Source organism: Heptranchias perlo, chromosome 1 (genome assembly GCF_035084215.1).
Source record: "Heptranchias perlo isolate sHepPer1 chromosome 1, sHepPer1.hap1, whole genome shotgun sequence".
Lineage (NCBI taxonomy): Eukaryota > Metazoa > Chordata > Chondrichthyes > Hexanchiformes > Hexanchidae > Heptranchias > Heptranchias perlo.
This window is the reverse complement of record NC_090325.1, coordinates 21,300,204-21,327,014: the sequence shown is the minus strand read 5'-3', so window position 1 is coordinate 21,327,014 and position 26,811 is coordinate 21,300,204. Positions and strand designations below refer to the sequence as shown.

Genomic DNA, 26,811 nt, shown 5'->3' with positions numbered 1-26,811 from the left:
TGAGCCGCCTTCTTGAACCGCTGCAGTCCGTGTGGTGAAGGTTCTCCCAGTGCTGTTAGGAAGGGAGTTCCAGGATTTTGACCCAGCGATGAAGGAACGGCGATATATTTCCAAGTCGGGATGGTGTGTGACTTGGAGGGGAACGTGCAGGTGGCGTTGTTCCCATGTACCTGCTGCTCTTGTCCTTCTAGGTGGTAGAGGTCACGGGTTTGGGAGGTGCTGTCGAAAAAGCCTTGAGAGTTTCTGGAGTGCATCCTGTGGATGGGACCCACCGGTGGTGAAGGGAGTGAATGTTTCGGGTGGTGGATGGGGTGCCAATCAAGCGGGCTGCTTTGTCCAAATGACAGACTGACAGCTTTCTACAAATAGAATCAAGGGCAACTAGGTATTGGCAATAAATGCTGACTATGCCAGCAACGCACATATCCTGAGAGTGAAACAAAAGGAAGATTGTGGCAGAAAATTCAAGTAAACTGGATTGGTTTTTGGGGAAACGAGTGCCTGGAGTATATTTTATTTTTGAAGTTTGGGATCAATCAGATCACTGCAATCTTTGTATATATTCCTATGTAAAGATTTTGAAAAATGAATTTTTAAAATCAGGTATGTGTATGAATATGCTACATGTGATTTTACATTGGAATCTCTCCACCTATGTAAAAATCACACTCAACATTCATTGTCTATATGAATAAACCTCAACTCAGATGCAACCATCATGTTAACTCCTCACAAATTGCCCAAATCTTCTTTATTGCTTCAACGTCTGATGGGAGAGGCCAATATGTTGAGCGTTGTTCCACATCAAGGGATTTTGAGCAAAGGCTACAGCATCTTTTGACAGGGAGAGAGGAAATAGAAGATAGCCTAGTAGTTAGCCAAAAGGGCCATTAGGAGATCTCAGATCAGACCATCCATCCTCCCTCAACTCAGTGATAGAACAAATATTCATTGGGGATTTTGAGTGGATATAATTTGTGCTGGAAAAATGACCAATTAACAAATACACACCAGGACTGTAAACAGACTGTTCATGTGAACACCATTTGAGTGCATGTAGATTAATTTGAAAACAAAATATTTAACTGAGATTTTAGTTCCACCAATTTTCTCCAAGTGGCCTTAATTTATATGTGAGCCTTGAGTTGATTGAACATAGCATTTCACCATGGGGTAAAAATACAGGCAATCCCAATCTTGTCCTCAACCAATATCCACATGTGTGGACTTCCAGCAGGTGTTGTTTTATTATAATCAGACTCTTGGGCAATTTTCCCTCCTCACCTCACGGGCACTAAGGAAAAGAGCAGTATCCCCATTGCCAGTCTGCTGAGATCAGTTATATTAGCACAGGCCAAGGATTCAACCTGGGATCTCAGCTACTCACCAGATAGATTCGCTGAGCTACTGGGTGATTTCCAACAGACCTTTTTAGAGGTGAAGAGAAGGCAGAAATGTGGATCAATTTCAAGAGGAAGACATAAATGAAAAAAATACATAGCACATCAGCAATTAATTACTTGTGAGGGAATGGAAATACATAGAGAGAACCTAGGGAAAAATGGCACAACAGTCCCATCTCCATTCCAAGAAGCAAAAGGGCCCATCCATCTTTCATTAGATTTCCCTTCATTTTGCTCCCTTTCCCACCTATTGGGTTTGTGCAGTTTCTTTCTCCTCTTGTGTAGTTTCTATTTTATCTTTCATCTATCTTAATTTCATTTTTTGCTTCTCTGCCTTTTCTACTTTGTACTTATTCTTAAGTTTCCTGTTCCTTGTAGATTTTTCCTATTCCGAATTGCCCTTAAGGTGGTGCAGGATTTCGGCTCAGCGACAACGAAGGAATGGCAATATAGGTCCAAGTCAGGGTGCAGTGTGACTTGGAGGGGTATTTGGATGTGATGACATTCCCAGAATATTGCTGCTCTCATCTTCCTTGGCGGTAGAGATCATGGGGCTGAGAGGTGCTTTGAGTGTTGTTGTGGCTACACCCATCTAGGCTAGTGATGAGTATTCCATCACACCCTTAACAGGAGACTTATAGATGGTAGAGATGATTTGAGGGATCACACGTTAAGGCACTCATTGCAGAGTGACCAGCCTCCACTCTGCTCTTGTAGCCAGAGTGTTGATTTAGCTGGTGCAGTTCAGCTTCTGATCAATAGTGAACCCCAGGAGGTTGATGGTGGGGGGACTTGGCAATGATGGTGCCACTGAAAGTCAGGGGAAGATGTTTGGACCTTTTCTTGTTTAAGATAGTCACGACTTGACACTTATATGGCACAAATGTCACCTGTCGCTCGTCAGCGCAAGCCTGGATGTTACTAAGTCCTGCTGCAGGCTGCCATCACTGCTTCGTTATTAACAGAGTTGTGAACAAAGCTGAACTCTGTGATACTTTCAGCAAATAGTCCAATTTCTAACCTAATTTTCAGAGGGAAGATCGTTGACCAAGCATCTGAAGATAGTTGGACCGAGGTTGCCACCCCGGTGAACTCCTGCAGTGAGATTCTGAGGCTACAATAATTGGCCTCAACAGCCACAACAACAATTTTCCAGTGCATCAGGTAGGACTCCAGACACAAAAAATTTTTCAATCGACTCCACTGACCTTTTGTGACATGTTAAATGACTGAAATTTTTTTTGAGGTCAGGCATAAGGAATATGTACAGCTAGAAATCGGTATGTAGATAACTAGCTACACACAAAACTTTACACTGGGATCAGGATTCATGAAGCGAATAGATTATAACTGTGTTTTGATTTTGTATTGTACACAAATATAGTATATGAATTCTATTGTTGTGTAACTCGGTCGGTTGAACACTGAACTTGAATGTGGAAAGAAAGCAGAAGACTGCACACAGTGCTTGCCACGTTGTCTCAATAGAGAACACTGCTGACTGTTTGGGACTGCAAAGGGAAACTGATACCACACAGACAAACGAGTGCATAGAAGTAGATTGACTGTGGTTAGTCTCTGTCTGAATTCCACTGTAGATAGAATCTGCACTTACAGTACAGTGTACTGTACATTAATCTACATTAATATGCAAGAACAAGAATTCCATCTACAAGGGAAGTGCACGCCCTTTTACAGCTAAACAAATATTTGGAAAAAGGTCTCCTGTAACAATACAAATTTTTCTTAAAAATGTTTTTCAACCAGAGCACAGCCAATAAAATGAGACAACTACTCAAAACTGTTTTCATAAAACTCAAATCTAATAAAAATTGTGTGGAACAAGTTCCAGTGAATGAACCATGATTTTGAATGTGATTTGCGAATTCTGCTTTTTTTTTTTAAAAGTTACAATCTTGAAATCTTGGCAAAATCTTAAAAATAGCAAATTCCAAGTAAAATAAATTAGCAATGTATAGTACAATAATATGTTAACTAAATTCAGCTACACTAAATAAAGCTTTTTAAGATGGGCACTGGAGCGACAATGTATCATGCAGTCTTGGCTTCATACACACAATTTTTCTCAGGATTTCCCAATCTTACAAGTCATGCTTTTTTTAAAAAAAAGTGGCTGGAAGCCATGCACTGGCCCTACTTCAGAGAAAGAAAAGAAAGCAAAAAAAAAGTCTGTGACACTGTTGCCCTGGCTGTTTTTGTACACCAGTGAGTAACTGCATTCACAATGAAATTTGTAGAGGCTTGGAAGCAGGCTGCTGTCTTGCCAGGGATGTTGCTTTGCGCAGGAAGAAAAACTTTGAAAGGAGGGTATCTCACCCCCCAACAAATCAAAAATACATGTAGAACATGGATTTCTCCTTCGCATTTTTAATATGAAATGTATTAAAAATTGTAAGCTGTCAACGAAGTTGATGAAGTAACAGAGAGGGTTGATGAGGATAGTGCTGTTGACGTTGTGTATATAGAGTTTCAAAAGGCATTTGATAAAGTGCTACATAATAGACTTGTTAGCAAAATTGAAGCCCATGGGATTAAAGGGACAGTGGCAGTGTGGAGACAAAATTGGCTTGGGGACAGAAAGTACAGACTAGTGGTGAACGGTTGTTTTTCAGACCGGTGGGAAGTTTACAGTGGTGTTCCCCAGAAGTCAGTACTAGGACCACTGCTCTTATTGATATGTATTAAATGGCCTGGACTTGGGTATAGAGGGTATAATTTCCAAGTATGCAGATAACACAAAACACAAATGCATTAAACAATGTGGAGGATAGTAACAGACTTCAGGAGGACAAAGACAGACTGGTGAAATGGGCAGACACATGGCAGATGAAATTTAACACAGAGAAGTGTGAAGTGATACATTTTGGTAGGGAGAATGAGGAGAGGCAATATAAACTAAATGGTACAATTTTAAATGAGAGTGCAGGAACAGAGAGGCCTGGGGGTGCACAGACACAAACCTTTCTTGGCAGCACGACAAGTTGAGAGGCAGTTAAAAAAGCATATGGGATCCTGGGCTTTATTAATAGAGGCATAGAGTACAAAAGCAAGGAAGTTATGCTGAACCTTTATAAAACACTGGTGCGACCTTAGCTGGAGTAGTGTGTTCAATTCTGGGCACCACACTTTAGGATGGATGTCAAGGACTTAGAGTGCAGAATTGATTTACTAGGATTGTACCAGGGGTGAGGGACATCAGTTATGTGGAGAGACTGGAGAAGCTGGGGTTGTTCTCCTTAGAACAGAGAAAGTTAAGGGGAGATTTGATAGAGGTGCTCAATTCAGATTAGATAAATACTTGAAGGGGAAAAATTTACAGAGCTATGGGGAAAGAGCAGGGGAATGGGACTAATAGCTCTTTCAAAGAGCGGCACAAGCACAATGGCCACCTCCTGTGCTGTATCAACTATGGTACTATGAATGGCATTTAGCTTTCTACTATTTGTCATGTTCAGTACAAGTCAAAAACTACTAATGCTCTTCTACAGATAAGGAAAAAAAAATCCTGCAACAAAACAAATTATTTCCTGTGATAATATAAATTTTTCCTAAAAATGCATTTAACTACAGTTCCAAAGCTTAGAGCTTTGAACATTTCAAAGACAGCATCAAGTAATTTTTCTTTGATGAAGCAGATTTAGACGTGTTTTATAGCAGCACTACGTTTTCCCACTAGTAATTTCTAAGACATGCCCTGTAATTACTGATGTCCCACAGAAATAGCCAAATCCATCTCCACCTTTATCTACCTTGAATAATCTGAATATTTTTATCAATATTAAATTTAGAACATCACATTGCAAGACGATTATTTTGCAAGACCACCGGACTACTATGAAATAGTTCAAACTAAGATTAGATAATAATATCCAGTGCAAGTGCATTAGGTTCTGCTGAGTAAGGCTCTTGTTTAGATCAGTTATATTATTGGGTGGCTTCAATCTAAGAGTTGGGAATACTTAAGTTGCTAAATGTAATGCACAATTGCTTCCTGAAGTTGTAAAGGAAGCCACCAAAGGCAGTACACATGTTAACTAGCAATGACAACTAACCCAGACAGCATACAGGAAATGAAAGTGGTGGCACAATTGGGCGATAGGAACCACAGAATGATCAAGGTTAGCACGATCTAGAATTCAGAAATAAGGAATAGAAACCCGGTTTATGATTTTAAAAGCACCAACTTCAAAGAGAACTGTTTAAGGTAATTTTAGGTGTTTGTTCAATAATACTTCAATAAAAGACAACTTAAAAATATAATGCTGAGCAAACAGAACCAATACATTGATAGCTAGATTCAGTAAATGTGACAAAAAAGCAAATAGGGATGGGCAATGAATACTTCCCAATATCTCCATCGTTGTTAATTTATTTGCTTTCAACTCACTCCAGCACAACCATCACACTCCCACACCTTGCTTTGTGCTGGTACAGCCTCCATCTTTGCTCCCTAAAGTCTGAGGGGTATAAACTCAAACACAATAATTCAGGATACAAATAACATGCCAGAAATAATTGTGAATCAAGAGGTGAAAGGGAGGGAGGAACTTAAAATATTTACAATCACCAGGGAAAGGGTTTTGAAAAAATTATTAGAACTAAAAGCTGACAAGTCCCCAGGTCCTGACAGACTTCATCCTATGGTCTTAAAAGAAGTGGCTGCAGAGATAGTAGATGCATTGGTATTAATTTTCCAAAATTCCCTAGATTCTGGAAGGGTCCCATCAGATTGGAAAATAGCAAATGTAATTCCTCTATTCAAGAAAGGACAGAGACAGAAAGCAGGAAACTACAGGCCAGTTAGCTTAACATCTGTCAAAGGGAAAATGCTAGAATCTATTATTAAGCCGGTTATTGTAGGGCACTTAGAAAATCTCAATTCAATCAGGCAGAGTCAACACGGCTTTGTGAAAGGGAAATAGTGTTTGACTAATTTATTAGAGTTCTTTGAGGAAGTAACAAGCAACATGGATAAAGGGGATCCTGTGGACGTGGTGTACTTGGATTTCCAGAAAGCTTTTGACAAGGTGCTACATCAAAGGCTACTACACATACTAAGAGCTCATGGTGTAGGGGGTAACATATTAGCATGGATAAAGGATTGGTTGGCTAACAGGAAACAGAGAGTAGGCATAAATGGGTCATTTTCAGGTTGGCAAGAAGTAACAAGTGAGGTGCCACAGGGATCAGTGCTTGGGCCTCAACTATTTACAATCTATATCAATGACTTGGATGAAGGGACCGAATGTATGGTTGCTAAATTTGTTGATGACACAAAGATAGGTAGGAAAGTATGTTGTGAAGAGGACATAAGAAGTCTGCAAAGGGATATAGATGGGTTAAGTGAGTGGGCAAAAATTTGGCAGATGGAGTATAATGTGGGAAAATGTGAACTTGTCCACTTTGGCAGGAGGACTAGAAAAGCAGTGTATTATTTAAATGGAGAGAGATTGCAGAACTCTGGAGGTACTGAGGGATCTGGGTGTCCCAGTACATGAATCACAAAAAGTTAGTATGCAGGTACAGCAAGTGATTAGGAAGGCAAATGGAATGCTGTCATTTATTGCAAGGGGAATGGAATATAAAAGTAGAGATGTTTTGCTACAGTTGTACAGGGCATTGGTGAGACCACATCTAGAATACTGTGTGCAGTTTTAGTCTCATTTAAGAAAGGACATAATTGCTTTGGAGGCGGTTCAGAGAAGGTTCACTCGACTGATTCCTGGGATGAGGGAGTTATCTTATGAGGAAAGGTTGGACAAGTTGGGCCTGTATACACTGGAGTTTAGAAGAATGAGGTGATCTTATTGAAACATACAAGATCCTAAGGGGACTAGAAGGGGTAGATGCTGAGAGGATGTTTCCCCTTGTGGGAGAGACTGGAACTAGGGGCTACAGTTTAAAAATAAGGGGTCTCTCATTTAGGACAGAGATGAGGAGAAATCTTTTCTCTCAGAGAGTCGTGAGTCTGTGGAACTCCCTTCCCCATAGTGCGGTGGAGGCAGGGTCATTGAATATTTTTAAGGCTGAGTTAGATAGATTCCTGATTAACAAGGGAATCAAAGGTTATAGTAGGTAGACAGGAAAGTAGGGTTGAGCTCACAACCGGATCAGCCATGATCTTATCAAATGGCAGAGCAGGCTCGAGGGGCCGAATGGCCTACTCCTGCTCTTAATTCGTATGTTCGAATGGGACAAGATTAATTGGCACTTGGAAAAATATGGGTTAATAGATGAAAGCGAGCGAACATGGATTTTTTTTTTAAAAGCAAATAGTGTTTGACTAACTTGATTGAGTTCTTTGATGAAGTAATGGAGTGGGTTGATTTGGATAGTGTGGTTGATGTTGTGATTATGGACTTTCAAAAGGCATGTGATAAAGTATCACATAATAAGCTTGTTAGCAAAATCGAAGCCCATGGGATTAAAGGGGCAGTGGTTGCGTGGATATGAAATTGGCTAAAGGACAAAAAGCAGGGAGTAGTAGGGAATGGAGTTTCAGAACTGGAGGGAAATGTGCAGTGGTGTCCCCCAGGGTCGGTGCTGGGACCACTGCTCTTTCTCATATATATTAATGACCTGGACTTGGATATACAGGGCATAATTTCAAAGTCTGCAGATGACACAAAACTCAGAAATGTAGTAAACAGCAATAATAAACTTCAGTAGCACACCGACAGACTGGTGAAATGCGCAGACACATGGCAGATGAAATTCAACACAGAGAAGTGTGAAGTGATTAATTTTGGTAGGAAGAATAAAGAAACAAAATGGTACAATTTTAAAGAGGGTGTCGGGACAGAGAGACCCGGGGGTGTACATACACAAGTCTTTGAAGGTGGCAGGACAAGTTAAGAAGGCTGTTAAAAAGGCATAAGGGATCCTTGGCTTTTAAAGAGTCAGAGTACAAAAGCAAGGAAGTTATGCAAAACCTTTATAAAACATTGGTTAAGCCCCAGCTGAAGTATTGTGGCCAATTCTGGACACCTCAATTTAGGAAGGATGTCAATGCCTTAGAGAGGATGCCGAGAAGATTTAATAGAATGGTTCCAGGTATGAAAGACTTCAGTTACATGGAGACACTAGAGAAACTGGGGTTGTTCTCTTTGCAGCAGAGAAGATTAAGGGGAGATTTGATAGAGGTGTTCAAAATCATACGTTGCAGGAAAGGATGCCCCGGAGCATGGTACATTGGCGAGACCATGCAGACACTGCGACAACGGATGAACGGACACCGCGCAACAATCGCCAGACAGGAGGGTTCCCTCCCAGTCGGGGAACACTTCAGCAGTCAGGGACATTCAGCCACCGATCTTCGGGTAAGCGTTCTACGGGGCGGCCTTCGAGACACACGACAACGCAAAATCGTCGAGCAGAAGTTGATAGCCAAGTTCCGCACCCATGAGGACGGCCTCAACCGGGATCTTGGGTTCATGTCACGCTACACGTAACCCCACCAGCAAAAAGGGGGAAAAAAAATTATATGTTTTTTAAAATTCTCTCTCTCTGCCATTTTGAGTTTCTTTCTGCCTGCCTGTGTAATCGACACAATGTATATCCAGTGTACTGGGACGTGCTGTTCTCCGTGACTGGCCTGTTTGAATAACAACGACACCTTTTGATTGGTGTGATGCTGTCCCAACATAGTATAAGATATGCGATTTGAGAACCTTTTCACACATTCATCTGACGAAGGGGATAATCTCCGAAAGCTTGTGATTTTAAAATAAATTTGTTGGACTATAACCTGGTGTTGTAAGATTCTTTACATTCTTCTAAACTCCAGAGAGCATTGGCGCACTCTACTCAATCTCTCCTCATAGAACTGAGCTCTCATTCCAGGATTCAATCTAGTGAACCTTTGTTGCACTGCCTCGAAGGCAAGTTCCTTAGGTAAAGAGACCAAAACTATACACAGTACTCCAGGTGTGGTCTCACCAAAGCCCTGTATCATTACAGCAAGATTTTGTTACTCTTGTACTCCAACCCCCTTGTAATAAAGGCCAACATACCCTTTTGCCTTCCTAACTGCTTGCTGTACATGCATGTTAACTTTCTGTGTTTCGTGTACAAGGACACCCAAATCCCTCTGAACACCAATACTTAATAGTTTCTCACATTTAAAAAATATTCTGTTTTTCTATTCTTTCCACCGAAGTGAAGAACCTCACATATCCCCACATTATACTCCATCTGCCCACTCACTTAGCTTGTCTGTATCCCATTTGCGGACTATTTGCGTCCTCCTCACAGCTTACTTTCCCACCCAGCTTTGTATTGTCAGCAAATCTGGATACATTACACTCGGTCCCTTCATCTAAGTCATTAATAAAGATTGTAAATAACTGAGGCCCCAGCATTGATCCTTACGGCACCCCACTAGTAACAGCCTGCCAACCTGAAAAGGACCAATTTATTCCTATTGTGTTTTATGTCCGTTAACCAATCCTCTATCCATGCTAATATATTACCTCTAACTGTTATCTTGTGTAACAACTTTTCTTTTTTTTTTAAATTTATTCTTGGGATGTGGGCGTCGCTGGCGAGGCCAGCATTTATTTCCCTCCACTAATTGCCCTCGAGAAGGTGGTGATGAGCAGTCTTCTTGAACCGCTGCAGTCCATGTGGTGAAGGTCCTCCCACAGTGCTGTTAGGTAGGGGGTTCCAGGATTTTGAACCAGCGACGATGAAGGAACGGCAATACATTTCCAAGTCAGGATGGTGTGTGACTTGGAGGGGAACGTGCAGGTGGTGTTGTTCCCATGTGCCTGCTGCTCTTGTCCTTCTAGGTGGTAGAGGTCGTGGGTTTGGGAGGTGCTGTCGAAGAAGCCTTGGCGAATTGCTGCAATGCATCCAGTGCGCCGGTGGTGAAGGGAGTGAATGTTTAGGTTGGTGGATGGGGTGCCAATCAAGCGGGCTGCTTTGTCCTGGATGGTGTCCAGCTTCGAGTGTTTTCGGAGCTGCACTATTCCATCACACTCCTGACTTGTGCCTTGTAGATGGTGGAAAGGCTTTGGGGAGTCAGGAGGTGAGTCACTCACCGCAGAGTACCCAGCCTCTGACCTGCTCTTGTAGCCACAGTATTTATATGGCTGGTCCAGTTAAGTTTCTGGTCAATGGTGACCCCCAGGATGTTGATGGTGGGGGATTCAGCGATGGTAATGCCGTTGAATGTCAAGGGGAGGTGGTTCGACTCTCTCTTGTTGGAGATGGTCATTGTCTGGCACTTGTCTGGCGCAAATGTTCGTGTGGCACGTTATAGAATGTATTATGGGTTATGGGCCAAAGGCAAGTATATGGAGCTAGATCACAGGTCAGCCATGATCTTATCAAATGGTGGAGCAGGCACGAGGGGCTGAATGGCCTTCTCCTGTTCCTATATTGCTTTCTATTCAGATCCTCCCTCACTTGGACTGCCTTATGCTCCACGGTGCCATCGTTAGCATTCTCGGCATCCTCCCTGCAGCCTTCATCCTTAACCTCACAGGTATCAAATACCTTGTACCTGTTGGATAGGACCAGTGTCTGCGGGACCTCCTTCTCTACCTCTCCTCGGTTCCCACTACCCTGCTGACCAATAGTCACACTCTCCCCTTCCTGCACCTGTGCTTTCCTCTGAGGTGTGACTGTACTCTGAAGAAAACTATCTCGATATTCCTCCACTTCTCTTATGTGTCAGAGTGTCCCTAAAAGCACTCCAGCTCAAGGACTCTGAGCCAGGGTGTCTCAAGCCAGAGACATTTACTGCAGATAGAATCATAGAAAGGTTACAGCATGGAAGGAGGCCATTCAGCCCAACCAGTCTGCGCCGGCTCTATACAAGAGCAATTCAGCTAGTCCCATCCCCTGCCCTATCCCCGTAGCCCTGTAAATTTTTTCCCTTTCAAGTATTTATCCAGTTCCCTTTTGAAGGCCATGACGGAATCTGCCTCCACCACCCCCTCGGGCAGTGCATTCCAGATCATAACCACTCGTTGTGTAAAAGTTTTTCATGTCACCTTTGGTTCTTTGCTTCTTGTCCCTTCCACCAATGGGAACAGTTTCTCTCTATCTACTCTGTCTAGACCCTTCATGATTTTGAATACCTCTATCAAATCTCCTCGCAACCGTCTCTGTTCCAAGGAGAACAACCCCAGCTTCTCCAGAGTATCCACATAACTAAAGTCCCTCATCCCTGGAATCATTCTAGTAAATCTCTTCTGCACCCTCTCTAAAGCCTTCACATCCTTCCTAAAAAGTGCAGTGCCCAGGACTGGACACAATACTCCAGTTGTGGCTGAACCAGTGCTTTATAAAAGGTTCATCATGACTGCCATACTTTTGTACTCTATGCCTCTATTTATAAAGCCCAGGATCCAGTATGCATTTTAAACCGCTTTCTCAACCTTCCCTGCTACCTTCAACGATTTGTGCACATATACCCCCAAATCTCTCTATTCTTGTACCCCTTTTGAGTTGTGTCTCTAGTTATATTGCATCTCCTCATTCTTCCTACCGTAATGTATCACTTCACATTTTTCTGCGTTAAATTTCATCTGCCATGTATCTGCCCATGCCATCAGCCTGTCTATATCCTCTTGAAGTCTATCACTATCCTCCTCACTGTTCACTACCCTTCCAAGTTTTGTGTCATCTGCAAATTTTGAAATTGTGCTCTGTATACCCAAGTCATTAATATATATCAAGAAAAGCAGTGGTCCCATCACTGACCCCTGTGAAACACCACTGCACACCTCCCACCAGTTTGAAAAACAACCGATCACTACTCTCTGATTCCTGTCACTTAGCCAATTCTGTATCCATGTTGCTACTGCCCTCTATTCCATGGGCCGCAATCTTGATGATAAGCCCACCATGCGGCACTTTATCAAACGCATTTGGAAAGTCCATATACACCAGATTAACTGCATTGTCCTCATCTGCTCTCTCTGTTACCTCATCAAAAAACCCTATCAGGTTAGTTAAGCACGATTTGCCTTTAACAAATCCGTCCTGGCTTTCCCTAATCAATCCACCCTCATCCAAGTGACTTAATTCTGTCCCGGATTATCGTTTCTAAAAGTTTCCCCACCACTGAGGTTAAACTGACTGGCCTATAATTGCTGGGTTTATCCTTACACCCTTTTTTGGACAAGGGTGTAACATTTGCAATTCTCCAGTCCTCTGGTACCACCCCTGCAGCTATGGCGGTTTGGAAGATTATGGCCAGTACCTCCACAATTTCCACCCTTACCTAGGATGCATCCCATCCAGACTGGATAACTTATCTACTTTAAGTACAGCGAGCCTTTCTAGTACCTCTATATCAATTTTTAGCCCATCCAGTATCTCAACTGTATCTTCCTTTACTGAGACTCTGGCAGCATCTTCTTCCTTAGTAAAGACAGAGGCAAAGTACTCATTTAGTACCTCGGCCATCCCCTCTGCCTCCATGAGTAGATCTCCTTTATGGTCCCTAATCGGCCCCACCCCTCCTCTTGCTACCCATTTACATGCCTGTAGAAGACTTTTGGATTCCCTTTTATGTTTGCTCCCAGTCTATTTTCAGACTCTCTCTTTGCCCCTCTTACTTCCTTTTTCACTTCAACTCTGAACTTTCTATATTCTGCCTGGTTCTCATTTGTGTTATCAAACTGACACATCTGTCACATGCCCCTTTTTTCCATTTCATCTTCCTCACTATCTCTAGGACAACCCTCTCATCCCAGGAATCACTCTAGTGAACCTTCATTGCACACTTCTAAGGCAAGTATATGCTTCCTTAAGTAAGGAGACCAAAACTGTACACAGTATTCCAGGTGTGGTCTCACTAAAGCCCTGTACAATTGCAACAAGACTTCCTTACTCTTGTATTCCAACCCCCTTGTTCACACTCTGTCCTTACCAACTTCTGTGCTCAAGCTGTTTATGGGGGCTTGCCGTTTGTGGGAACTTGCTGTGTGCGAATTGGCTGCCGTGTTTCCTACACTATCACGATAACTGCACTTCCAAAGTACTCCATTGGTTACAAAGCTTTTTGGGAATTCCCGAGCTCTTAAAGGCGCTCTATAAATGCGAGTCTTTCCTTTTATTTCATCGCAACAGCCAATAAAAAGTTTTGGAAAATAATAGCTCTAAATACAATGTTATATTTTTCCAGGCTAACTAACAGAGACAGCAGCCAATTCCTGTAATAGTTCTGTAATTTCCTTTGGCCAGATGTACTTAAAACAACACTGCATCAGCATTAAGCTGGGCAACATTAATGGAGAAATATTACATGCTTGCTTAAGTTTTAAAACACCTTCTTCCCAAACTACTTTAATAAAAGGGACCGTGAATTCAAACTTCCCTTCAACATTTACACCCTCTCAAGCTATCTCACTTAAACAGTACTATGTATGGACTAAATATCTACAATTTGTGGAGATTTACTTCTAAAACTAAGTTCCAAAATTTCTACGTGGTTGACTCTTAATATCCTCAGGGCAACTAGGGATAAGTAATAAATGCTGCCATGCCAGTGTCAACCACATCCTAAGAACCAACAGAAAAAAAATATTGTGAGCCTATCCAACAGTCTTTTAAACTGTTCTCACTCACAATGGTCGATATCAACGAGTTAAGTTTTGCATCAACATTAATTTAATGCTACTGTTACAAGTGAAAATTTTACCACTTCACAAGCTGTTGTTCACCAGCAAGCCAGTGTTTCCATACTAAATTTATCTGCCACATGACCAAAACTGTATTATAGCAACTCGAATTCGAAGATATACAACCTCCATGGAATAGATGGAATAGATAGATAGATAGATAGATAGATAGATAGATAGATAGATAGATAGATAGATAGATAGATAGATAGATAGATAGATAGATAGATAGATAGATAGATAGATAGATAGGAAGGACAGGAAGGATAGAACATACATTTATGTAGCACCTTTCACGACTTCAGGACGTCCAGAGCGCTTCGCAGCCAATGAAGTATTTTTTTAATGTAGGAAACACAGCAGACAATTTGCGCACAGCAAGTTCCCACAAACAAAAATGAATGACCAGATCATCTCAAACTACAGAACAAGACAAAACCCCAATAGGAAGTGTACCCCTATAGAAAAAAAAACAAAATTTATACCTTACCTAACTGTAGTCTCATTAGATATAGTGCGGTTAGAAATTTAAATAAAGAACTGTTTGAATGATCATCACAGGAGAAAGCTACAGTTTTTTAAAAAATCAATACAAATTGAGCCATTTGTGCAAATACCGGGTTTGCAGAAATTCAAGTGCAATCAAACTGTACTAACAAGGTTCATCACATGCATGTTAAATGAAACTCTCACCCGTTGTACACAACACACAGCTCACACCCTGAGCAATTTAACAGTTACAATGTCTCCATTTAAAAAAATACATAAGTCAACATGTGGTAGTAACAAAATCTGCAGGAAGATCAGGTTTACAGAACAATTACTTTGGGCTTGGTAATTATGCACCAGATGTCACTTGGTGGTTTAATTTTTGCTCAACTTTAGAACGGTAACCCAACTGTTAGTGATGTGCTTTTGACCAGCTGACTCATCTAAATCCCAGTTTAGGTTGCCATACACACCCTACTCTACTAATGGTCAAAACTCAACAACTTTTCAGCAGGCCTAATGTTGAACAGGAACTGAAGTTGGTAAGTTGCTTCTGACAACTATTATACAGCGACACTAGCTTCAATGATCACCCTATTATAGAAAGGATATTATTAAACTAGAAAGAGTGCAGAAAAGATTTACTAGGATGCTACCGGGACTTGATGGTTTGACTTATAGGGAGAGGTTAGACAGACTGGGACTTTTTTCCCTGGAGAGTAGGAGGTTAAGGGGTGATCTTATAGAAGTCTATAAAATAATGAGGGGCATAGATAAGGTAGATAGTCAAAATCTTTTCCCAAAGGTAGGGGAGTCTATAACGAGGGGACATAGATTTAAGGTGAGAGGGGAGAGATACAAAAGGGTCCAGAGGGGCAATTTTTTCACTCAAAGGGTGGTGAGTGTCTGGAACGAGCTGCCACAGGCAGTAGTAGAGGCGGGTACAATTTTGTCTTTTAAAAAGCATTTGGACAGTTACATGGGTAAGATGGGTATAGAGGGATATGGGCCAAGTGCAGGCAATTGGGACTAGCTTAGTGGTATAAACTGGGCGACATGGACATGTTGGGCCGAAGGGCCTGTTTCCATGTTGTAACTTCTATGATTCTATGAAATGAATGAAAGGTAGGCATGACAGCAAAGCTGCTATTTGTGACCTAATAGGGCTATTCAACAATTGAGTCATCAAAGGCTGGTTTAATCTAGCTCTTGCCTGACAATCAAAAAGGTATATTTTCAACAGGCATCTCTGGATGGTCAATGTTTCCCTTCCTGACCCAGGGCACTGAAGTCAACTGTAGCACCCCACGCTGAGATCAGTTAACAACGACCTGTGACCCTCGTGAATATTGTGGTAACTACTCGTTGGATAAATTCATTAAACTATTGAGAGCTAAAGGGATTCATAAAAAAGTTCTCACATTGGTAGACCAATAATTTGTGTCATGTAACAATTGAGCACAGGTTGTAAGAACACTGGAATATATACACGCCAGATGAATCCTTAACACTTCACCTTAAATCCTCGTTGAGGAAGTCTCTTGGGTTTACCACCCAGTATATGCATAGGAGTAAATGGTGTCTAAGTTTGGCTCACTGAACTGTCCTACATCAGCTAGTTCAAATTACATAATTTACAGTACTAGCCTCCCATCAGGATCTGCACAAGCTACTGAGTAAATGAATTAACCCTTTCTTGTAAATTATCAAAGAAGTCAAAGTCACGAACTATCAATTGTTTATTAACCTTAGACTCATCGTTAGCAGCACTTAAACAGAGTATACAAATCATTAGTAGATAGTTAATTGACAAAATAAATGAGACAGTTCAGTTATGTCACAGTAATTCATCTATAACTGCTTACTGATTTTAATTGTAAACAATTTTACAACACCAAGTTATAGTCCAACAATTTTATTTTAAAATTCACAAGCTTTCGGAGGCTTCCTCCTTCCTCAGGTGAATGTCAAGAAATCCTCTAACCTCTCGCATTTATAAATCACAGAACAATACCTGGTGATTACAGATAGTCTTTTCAACTGCCCGTTGCCAAAGTAACCAAAGTGTTCAGACAGATAGGTGTTACATACGGGGCCACCGAATATACAAACGACAATATACAAAATACAAATTGTTCTGTGATTTATAAATGCGAGAGGTTAGAGGGTTTCTTGACATTCACCTGAGGAAGGAGGAAGCCTCCGAAAGTTTGTGAATTTTAAAATAAAATTGTTGGACTATAACTTGGTGTTGTCATACTGATTTAAAGTTATAGTTGAATGTGAGATTGATATAAATTGGTATGGTTGATTTAGAAGACTCCTTAGATAGTTTACAAGTTAACAGCTTTAAATAGCCAGTCATTTGACTGAAGTCTATAAGCTTGTAGTTAGCACTATTTCCAGAATTTATATGACCTTGTCCTTATGAGCTGGTGTGGATGAACTGGTTGCCTCACCTTCCTCTGGGAGGATGGAATTCGCCTTCTAAGGCATCAAAATGATGAACCTCTCTGTAAAAAGTGCTACCCATTCCTCCTGGATCCTCGGTTCCTGAGTAAATTCACCCTCCACGTTGGTAGCCATATCTGAATAGCTGGCTTAAATCTCACCTCCCTTGATCTCAGGGAAATTTGTACATCTAAGTGACACACTTATACTTGTTCTGTAACCTTCTCCCTCCCTGTTGGAGGTGCACTTCATGATTTTACAGAGACACCCTTCTACATGTACTCGACAAAGTGCTACTAAAAGAACCAGAACTAAACTAAGGACTGAAGACCAAAACTGAAGACTGAGAACTGAGACTGAACTTTCATGTCAAAACCATTGTCTTGTATATCCTTAATTTCCAAAGAAACCTCCCCAATTCCATTAACAAATCTGTGCCATGTGGTATCCTCGATGACCTCCAAATCAATGAATCACCAGCACCTAGACATGCCATGTCATTAATTTACTCCTTAGTTTCGTGTTTTTGCTAACAAAGGGTCTCAAGATCCAGTCAAGGCATGACATATTTATGTCCCCCTTAATGAGCCATCTCCTGGCCTGTGGTCTTTCAGGCATATCTTCTATCCCTGGTAAAGAATGTTTTGTTTGTTTAAGCCCTCGTGGTTAAGTTAGCAATTGCCCCTTTCTTTCCTAGCACTGAGTCTCACTGCTGACTATATTTTGAGGACACACATAAGAAATCAATCCCTACGGCATTTCTCCTACAAGGCTTACATCTGCAATTTGCCTCATAGTCATATCTTAATCAGCATTAGTTGAGGAAGGTGGTGGGGGTGGGGAACCAACCCCTCCACTCTCAGCACTGCAACAAGGATGGTGGTTGATATGTTGCCACCTCAATGATCAGCAAGTAATGCACAGACTGAGATCAGAGAGAATCTAAAGAGCGGGAAATATTTAGCAATGTATGTCCTTGAACTAGATTTCCTCTATTTACTAATTTTAAAAAAGGTGTTTGTATAAGCAAGGAACACTGCTTTATACTCATGAAAAGTACACACTTACCACCATAAAATCCCCTACAGTATTCAACAAATCTATGTAAAGCATGCTTAATATCTACTTAAAAAGATCCTTAAAATAGGTACCATTTGGCAAAAATATATTTCAATAGTTGACAAAGATTCAAAACTATTGCTTCAAGTGGGCAGAAAGATCTAAATGACCGAAACATATTATACAAGTGGCTTCCAAACTTTTTACATCTGTGGTACGCCTTGCAAATATTGACACACTCCCATAAACTCTTTATTCAAACTTCTCAAATACATTGTCAGCTACATGAGGAAAGCGGTGCTAGCAACAACAACTTGCATTTATATAGCACCTTTAACGTAGTAAAACGTCCCAAGGCACTTCACAGGAGCGTTACCAAACAAAATTTGACTCCGAGCCACATAAGGACATATTAGGACTGGTGATCAAAAGCTTGGTCAAAGAGGTAGGTTTTAAGGAGCGTCTTAAAGGAGGAAACATGGAAAGGTTTAGGGAGGGAATTCCAGAGCTTAGGGCCTAGGCAGCTGAAGGCATGGCCGCTAATGGTGGAGCTATTAAAATTGGTGATGGGCAAGAGGCTAGAATTGAAGGACACAGAAATAGAATCATCGAAAATTTACAGCACAGAAGGAGGCCATTCAGCCCATCGTGTCTGCGCCAGCTGAGAAACTAGCCACCCAGCCTAATCTCACGTTCCCGCATTTGGTCCAGAGCCCTGCAGGTCACGGCTCTTCAGGTGCACGTCCAGGTATTTTTTAAATGAGTTGAGGATTTCTGCCTCTACCGCCCTTTCAGGCAGTGAGTGCCAAACCCCCACCACCCTCTGGGTGAAATTTTTTTTTCCTCATTTCCACTCTAATCCTTCTATCAATCACTTTAAAGCTATGCTCCCAGCTTATTGACCCCTCCGCTAAGGGAAAGAGGTCCTTCCTATCCACTATCTAGGCCCCTCATAATTTTGTACACCTCAATTAAATCACCCCTCAGCCTCCTCTGTTCCAAGGAAACAACCCCAGCCTATCCAATCTGTCATCATAGCTAAAATTCTCCAGTCCTGACAACATCCTCATAAATCTCCTCTGTACCCTCTCTAGTGCAATTACATCCTTCCTGTAATGTGGTGACCAGAACTGTGCGCAGTACACAAGCTGTGGCCTAACTAATGTTTTATACAGTTACAGCATAACATTCCTGCTTTTATATTCTATGCCTTGGCTAATAAAGGAAAGCATTCCATATGCCTTCTTAACCACCTTATCTACCTGTCCTGCTACCTTCAGGGATCTGTGGACATGCACTCCAAGGTCCCTTTGTTCCTCTACGCCTCTCAGTATCTTCCCATTTATTGTGTATTCCCTTGCCTTGTTTGCTCTCCCCAAATGCATTACTTCACACTTCTCCGGATGGAACTCCATTTTCTGCCCATCTGACCAGTCCATTGATATCTTCCTGCAGTCTACAGCTTTCCTCCTCACTATCAACCACACGGCCTATCCGTGTGTCATCCGCAAATTTCTTAATCATGTCCCCTATGTTTAAGTCCAAATTGTTAATGTATGCCACAAAATGTAAAGGACCGAGTACTGAGCCCTGCTGCAACCCACTGGAAACAGCCTTCCAGTCGCAAAAACACCCGTCGACCATTACCCTTTGCTTCCTGCCACTAAGCCAATTTTGGATCCAATTTGCCACATTCCCTTGTATTTTTTTTTTAATTCATTCATGGGATGTGGGAGTCGCTGACCAGCATTCATTGCCCATCCCTAATTGCCCTCGAGAAGGTGGTGGTCAGCCGCCTTCTTGAACCGTCGCAGTCCATGAAGGTTCTCCCACAGTGCTGTTAGGAAGGGAGTTCCAAGATTTTGATCCAGCGACGATGAAGGAACAGCGATATATTTCCAAGTCGGGATGGTGCGTGACTTGGAGGGGAACATGCAGGTGGTGTTGTTCCCATGTGCCTGCTGCTCTTGTCCTTCTAGGTGGTAGAGGTCGCGGGTTTGGGAGGTGCTGTCGAAGAAGCCTTGGCGAGTTGCTGCAGTGCATCCTGTAGATGGTACACACTGCAGTCACAGTGCGCCGGTGGTGAAGGGAGTGAATGTTTAGGCGGTGGCTGGGGTGCCAATCAAGAGGGCTGCTTTGTCCTGGACGGTGTCGAGCTTCTTGAGTGTTGTTGGAGCTGCACTCATCCAGGCAAGTGGAGAGTATTCCATCACATTCCTGACTTGTGCCTTGTAGATGGTGGAAAGGCTTTGGGGAGTCAGGAGGTGAGTCACTCGCTGCAGAATACTCCAGTGTGCTCAATAACACTCCAGTGCATTATGTCAGTCAATGGGAAGGATGTTTTGGCTTCATTCTACACAATGCATGGATATGTGGCAGAAATCAATTATGAAGGCTGTAGCAAGACAGAGTTTTGTAAGAAAATTTTACATGGCAGTCATGTAGTGGCTCCAAGAAAAGCTTCAGATGGTACAGCAGAGAGGGGGCTGAGAACAAGCATTAATCCAGGATGAGGACTGGAGGGTGCAGGCTATAGCACAGGACTGGAGAAGATTTCCCAAGTAAGGAAAATCATTAGAATTTTTATGCAAGACTTAATTTCAGGAGGTGCTGTATGGATATGGAAAACAACATACCATAAAATGTTTTTAGCAATATTGTAACTAAAAATTAAAATCAATTTTCCACAAAATTTCCAATAATATTCTCTTTAGTGTGTGACTTATTCAATAATACTGGAAAAAGACAATAGCCGTGACTAAGCTAATAAGCAACTTGCAAGTTGCTTGTCCCCACTGTCCATCTCATCTTCTCTAGCTAGAGTTGGGATTTATGGTGGCTGTTTAATCTCATAATATAGGTGACAGCATGAAGCAGTGCTAATATGTTCATTTTATATACATATAATATGTGCATACTTCCTGTCTGTAAAATTGAACTTCCTGATGTCACATTTTTGCAACAATTTTTTGTCAACCCGCTCATTATAAATTCTTATGTTCTCTGGACACAGAGTTCCTACAAATTGTTCAAAATGCTTTCTAAAAAAAGAGAATTGAGCCACTATTTTTTCCTCGTTAACTGATGTCCAAAGTAAGGGTTATCAAATTATTTCTTTTTAAATTACATATTACACAATAACAAATATATTTATCCACCGAATTGTTTTTTGTGTCTTTTTACACCTTCAGTAAAGTTTTTACTTCAAGACCTCAGCCTCTCAAAATCATTGTAAACAATTTTACAACACCAAGTTATAGTCCAACAATTTTATTTGAAATTCACAAGCTTTCGGAGGCTTCCTCCTTCCTCAGATGAATGTGGAAATGAAATCCTCGAACCCTTCGCATTTATAAATCACAGAACAATACCTGGTGATTACAGATAGTCTTTCCAACTGCCCGTTGCCAAGGCAATCACAGTGTGCAGACAGACAGGTGTTACCTACAGGGCCACCGAATATACAAACAACCAAAAAAAAAGAGGCAGAAGCATAGAAACATCCGGAAGGAAGAGAAAGACAGCAAATGACCCGTTATATTATCTGTTTTTAATATAACAGATCATTTGCTGTCTTTCTCTTCCTTCCGGATGTTTCTATGTTTCTGCCTCTTTTTTTTTTGGTTGTTTGTATATTCGGTGGCCCTGTAGGTAACACCTGTCTGTCGCCAAGGCAATCACAGTGTGCAGACAGACAGGTGTTACCTACAGGGCCACCGAATATACAAACAACCAAAAAAAATAGGCAGAAACATAGAAACATCCGGAAGGAAGAGAAAGACAGCAAATGACCCGTTATATTAAAAACAGATAATATAACGGGTCATTTGCTGTCTTTCTCTTCCTTCCGGATGTTTCTATGCTTCTGTCTCTCTTTTTTTTGGTTGTTTGTATATTCGGTGGCCCTGTAGGTAACACCTGTCTGTCTGCACACTGTGATTGCCTTGGCAATGGGCAGTTGGAAAGACTATCTGTAATCACCAGGTATTGTTCTGTGATTTATAAATGCGACGGGTTTGAGGATTTCATTTCCACATTCACCTGAGGAAGGAGGAAGCCTCCGAAAGCTTGTGAATTTCAAATAAAATTGTTGGACTATAACTTGGTGTTGTAAAATTGTTTACAATTGTCAACCCCAGTCCGACCGGCATCTCCACATCATCTCAAAATCATGGGCTTGGAGTTGATACTTTTACCCAGGACTGTGACACTGTAAGCAGAATTTGCATTGTGCAGTCTGAGTATGTACAGTGTATCTAATTTCCCAGGTGCATCAGTACCACTAAGTTGTACTGATAGATTTTTTTCTTTAGCTTCTAGCACTTTCTCCTTAAAATAATTTTAAAAGACAAAAGGGACAATTTTCAAAAGCCAAGAAAAATTTTAATTGGGTGCTTCTTTTAAGAGAGTGAAAACTGAGACAAGGAGGAAAACAGATTGCAGGCAAGGGGACCTTGAGCCTCTCACCAGCTGCGAGTGGATGGAAGATTAAGGTTGAGAAAACAGCAAAGTAAAAGGGAGGGAAGGATACAGAGGTTGAGTAGGTAATTCAAAGGGGAAGAGATAGCAATGGATGTCAAGAGGAGGAAAGGGTAGTGGAAGGTAAATGGGCAGAAAGATTATTATAATTGGAAATTAGGAAATAGCACACATACTAAATAGATACTTTGTATCAGTCTTCACAGTAGAGGCTAAGGATAAAATACCAGAGATATAAGGGAAACTAAAAATAAATCAAGGGGAGGAACTAACTAGATTCAATATAAGTAAATGTAAGGAGTCGCACAACACCAGGTTATAATCCAACAGTTTTATTTGAAATCACAAGCTTTCGGAGCTTTGCTCCTTCGTCAGGTGATTTCAAATAAAGCTGTTGGACTATAACCTGGTGTTGTGCGACTCCTTACATTTGTCCACCCCAGTCCATCGCCGGCATCTCCACATCAATATAAGTAAAAACACGGTCTTGAAGAAACTAATGAGATTAAAGATAGACAAATCTCCAGGACCCGATGGGTTCCACCCCAGGGTATTAAAAAGGTGAGGGAATTGTTGGTGCATTAGTCATGATCTTCCAAATCTCTCCAGATTCACAACTTGTCTCCTTGGATTGGAAAATTGCCAATGTAAGAGATAAATTAGGAAATTATAGTCAAACATCTGTTTTGGGGAAGTTACTAGGGCCAGAGTGACTGTGCACTTGGACAAATATGAGTTGATCAGAGAGAGCCAGCATGGATTTGTGAAGGGTAAGTCATGTCTAACGAAACTAGATACATTTTTTGAGGAGGTAACTAACATGGTAGATAAGGGAGTGTCTATGGATGTCATTTATACAGACTTTCAGAAGGCATTCAACAAGGTTCCACATTAGATACTGTTAACAAAAACGAGAGCGCATGGAAATAGAGGCAACCTATTGACTTGGATAGGGAATTGGTTAGGAGGTAGGAGACAGAGAGTCGGGATAATGGGTATGTACTCAAAATAGGTAGAATGTGACTAGTGGTCTCCTCCAGGGATCTGTACTGGGGCTGCAGCTTTTCACTATATTTATAAATGACTTGGATGAAGAAATAGAGAGTTGTATATCTAAGTTTGCTGACGGCACTACATTAGGTGTCACAGTAAATAGTGGAAGTGAAAAAGCAGGAAGTTGCAAAGGGACATTGATAGATTAAATGAGTGGGCAAAACTGTGGCAGATGGAGTTCAATGTGGGAAAGTGTGAGGTCATCCACTGTGGACCTAAGAAAGTTGGATCAAAGTATTTTCTAAATGGCAAGAAGCCAGGAACTGTGGAAGAGCAAAGAGATTTCGTGGTCCAAGTACAGAAATCACTAAAAACTAGTGGACAGGTACAAAAAATAATTTAAAAGGCTAATGCAATGTTGGCCTTTTTCTCAAGAGGGCTGGAATACAAAGGGGTGGAAGTTATGTTACAGCTGTACAGAGCTCTGGTTAGACCCCATCTGTAGTACTGAATTCAGTTCTGGGAACCGCACCTCAGGAATGATATATTGGCCTTAGAGGGGGTGCAGCGCAGATTCATCAGAATGATACCGGGGCTAAAAGGGTTAAATTATGAGGACAGGTTGCATAGAATAGGCTTGTATTCCCATGAATATAGAAGATTAAAGGGTGATCTAATTGAGGTGTTTAAGATGATTAAAGGGTGATCTAATTGAGGTGTTTAAGAGGATTTGATAGGGTAGATAGAGAGAAACTATTTCCTCTGGTGGGAGAACCCAATACAAGGGAGCATAACCTTAAAATTAGAGCTCGGCCGTTCAGGGGTGATGTCAGAAAGCACTTCTATCAAAGGGTAGTGGAAATCTGGAACTCTCTTCCCCCAAAAAAATGTTGAGGCTAGGTCAATTGAAAATTTCAAAACTGAGATCGATAGATTTTTGTTAGTCAAGGGTATTAAGGGTTACGGAACCAAGGTGGGTAAATAGAGTTAAGGCGCAGATCACTCATGATCTAACTGAATGGTGGAACAGGCTCAAGGGGCTGAATGGCCTACTCCTGTTCCTAAGGAGGTAGGGGAAGCACAAGTGATTAAGAGAGGTGGCAGGAAGAGAGTCAATGAAGGTTTAATTTTCCCTGCAACCCCCACCGTAAATACAGCCAGTTGATGGCTCACACCATTCACCACCTCCCACCCTAAATAAAAGAGAAAAGCCAAGAGTGCAAGAGAGAGCAAAGCCAAGAGAGCACGTGCAAGACAGAAATCAAGGGAGATAAGGAAAGAAAGCTGGAAAAACTAAGGAAAAAGAGTGCGAGAGAGGACAAGAGAGCTGCACCACGCTTTCTCTCACAGAGAAAACAAAACAAAGACAGCAGAGACAAGTACGAGAATGACCATATTCTCCAACTTACAATGGGCAAAGTCATGGGAGATCAACTGGTGTGATATACACACACACACAATAGATCATTGAGTTGCATATCAAGAGTTAGTTCATTTTACTAAACTCTCCCACATTAGTTTTCAATGTAAATCAGAATTATAAAATTAATTTAAGAAAACAGAATGTTCAATCAATTCTATAGTCCAGTAGTGGGTTGAGCTGTCTCTGCATGCATGGTTGGCAGCTTAGAGATATAAACCCACGACTGAAATTCAAACCAGTGCATATTATAATAAAACACAAATAAAATACGAATTATACACAAAGCAATGACCATCATGCCTCATCTTCCTTTCCCTCCCCTCCCCCACCATCATAATGGTCAGCCGCACCTGCATGCCCTGAAATCCTGTACTACAGAATTGGCAATTTTTTTTAAAATGAAGACTTCGGGGATCCTCTTAAATTACCTTGCAAAACCCAGTTTGAAAAAAATCTGTTCATACAACACACTGCATGAATCAGTGATTTGAAGCAGTGTAAACCAACATTTCTGCCTCAGATAGAGAAACCACACAATATTCCAGCCCATTAAAATATTTTAAATTTAACTGAGCATTTCGGATAACACTCTTCAGATCTTAGGTCAATCATTTCAAATTTACATCCAGCAGGTTTGATCAGTGGAAATGCTACTCTCACAAGGGAGCAATATGTACAGAATGAGTAAAAGAGAATAGCATATATGCTGACTGAGAATCAAAAATGCCTAAAATCTACTCTCAAAATCAACTTTCAAAAGCATTTCCACAGATTAGCAACCATAAAACAATTTACATTTCAAGAGTTAAGGGTTAACTTCCCAGGTTTGTCTCAATGCACTAACTAGCAACGGCTGTGGGTTTATTTTGTTTTTGGTAGGACAATTTTACTTTTCTGATGAAGGGTCCACATCTGAAATATTAACTGGTCTGTTCGCTCCAGACTGACCTACTGAGTGTTTCCAGCAATTTTTCTTCTAGTTTCTGATTTCCAGCATCTGCATTTTTTTTGCTTTTTGTTCATAATTTAATTTTTCCCTTGTTCCATTGCAAGACCCTCAGAACTGCACTTTGCACTTGAAGTCTGTAACTCTGACCATCTCCCTCTCCTTGCTGAAGGCTGACTAGTTGTCACCTGGGCAATTTTCAATTGTCAAAAATTCCATTGGATGGTAACCAGGGCCTGATGAAAATACAAGTGGACCTAGTAGAATTTGTCAGTTCATGTTTTTTTTAATTGCTTTGAGGTTATTAACAAACATTGACATAAAACAAAAAAGACAAAAGTAATGAACTCCAAAAGAAAATGGAAACTAGAATATTTAAATAGGAATAAAAGCTGTCTGAAATCAGAGCCAGCAGTTTCTATGCATAACCAGTAACCCACTGGCTTGAATTTACAGAAATTCAAAGTTAATGAAGTTGATGTGGCACTAAACTGAAAACTAATGCAAATATTACCTTTGTCAACTGGTTTCCATAGCTAGGTTCAAAGTAGTCCAATCCAAGATAAAATGTAGCTAACAAGTATCACAGCTCCTAAAGCCAGAGAATACAAAACAGGAAGTCATTTGGGAGTGTGTTTTAGGCTGTAACTCAATTAGAGTTAAAACATTAATTGTCAGCAAGACAATTTATAAATGATGCCCAAACCTCTCAACTGTGATACAGCCTTGAACACAATCACAGCGATCACATGCAACTTTTTGTATCCCTTATATCTCTCAATTTTCTGCAATCCCTATAATTTTCCTAACCAAAATACGGAAGGACTGCTCGACCAGCCCCATTTAACTGCAATAACAACTTGTCAGAGATGCAAATTATTTGTTTCTTCTCATCATACTAATAAATCTTTA

The 26,811-nt window shown here is 41.1% G+C and overlaps 1 protein-coding gene across 4 annotated transcripts in view; it reads right to left on the bottom strand.

Annotated features, from left to right (window-relative positions):
- The window catches only part of LOC137320273 (receptor-type tyrosine-protein phosphatase alpha), a 258,755-nt gene that overhangs the window by 221,915 nt on the left and 10,029 nt on the right, over positions 1-26,811 (bottom strand). Inside the window, exon 2 of one of the 4 annotated variants that reach the window (XM_067982065.1) lies at positions 26,414-26,491. The exons of the other annotated variants lie outside the window; for them this stretch is intronic. The gene's annotated coding sequence lies outside the window, so the exon portion shown is untranslated. The remainder of the gene's footprint in view (positions 1-26,413; positions 26,492-26,811) is intronic. 4 annotated transcript variants of the gene reach the window in all.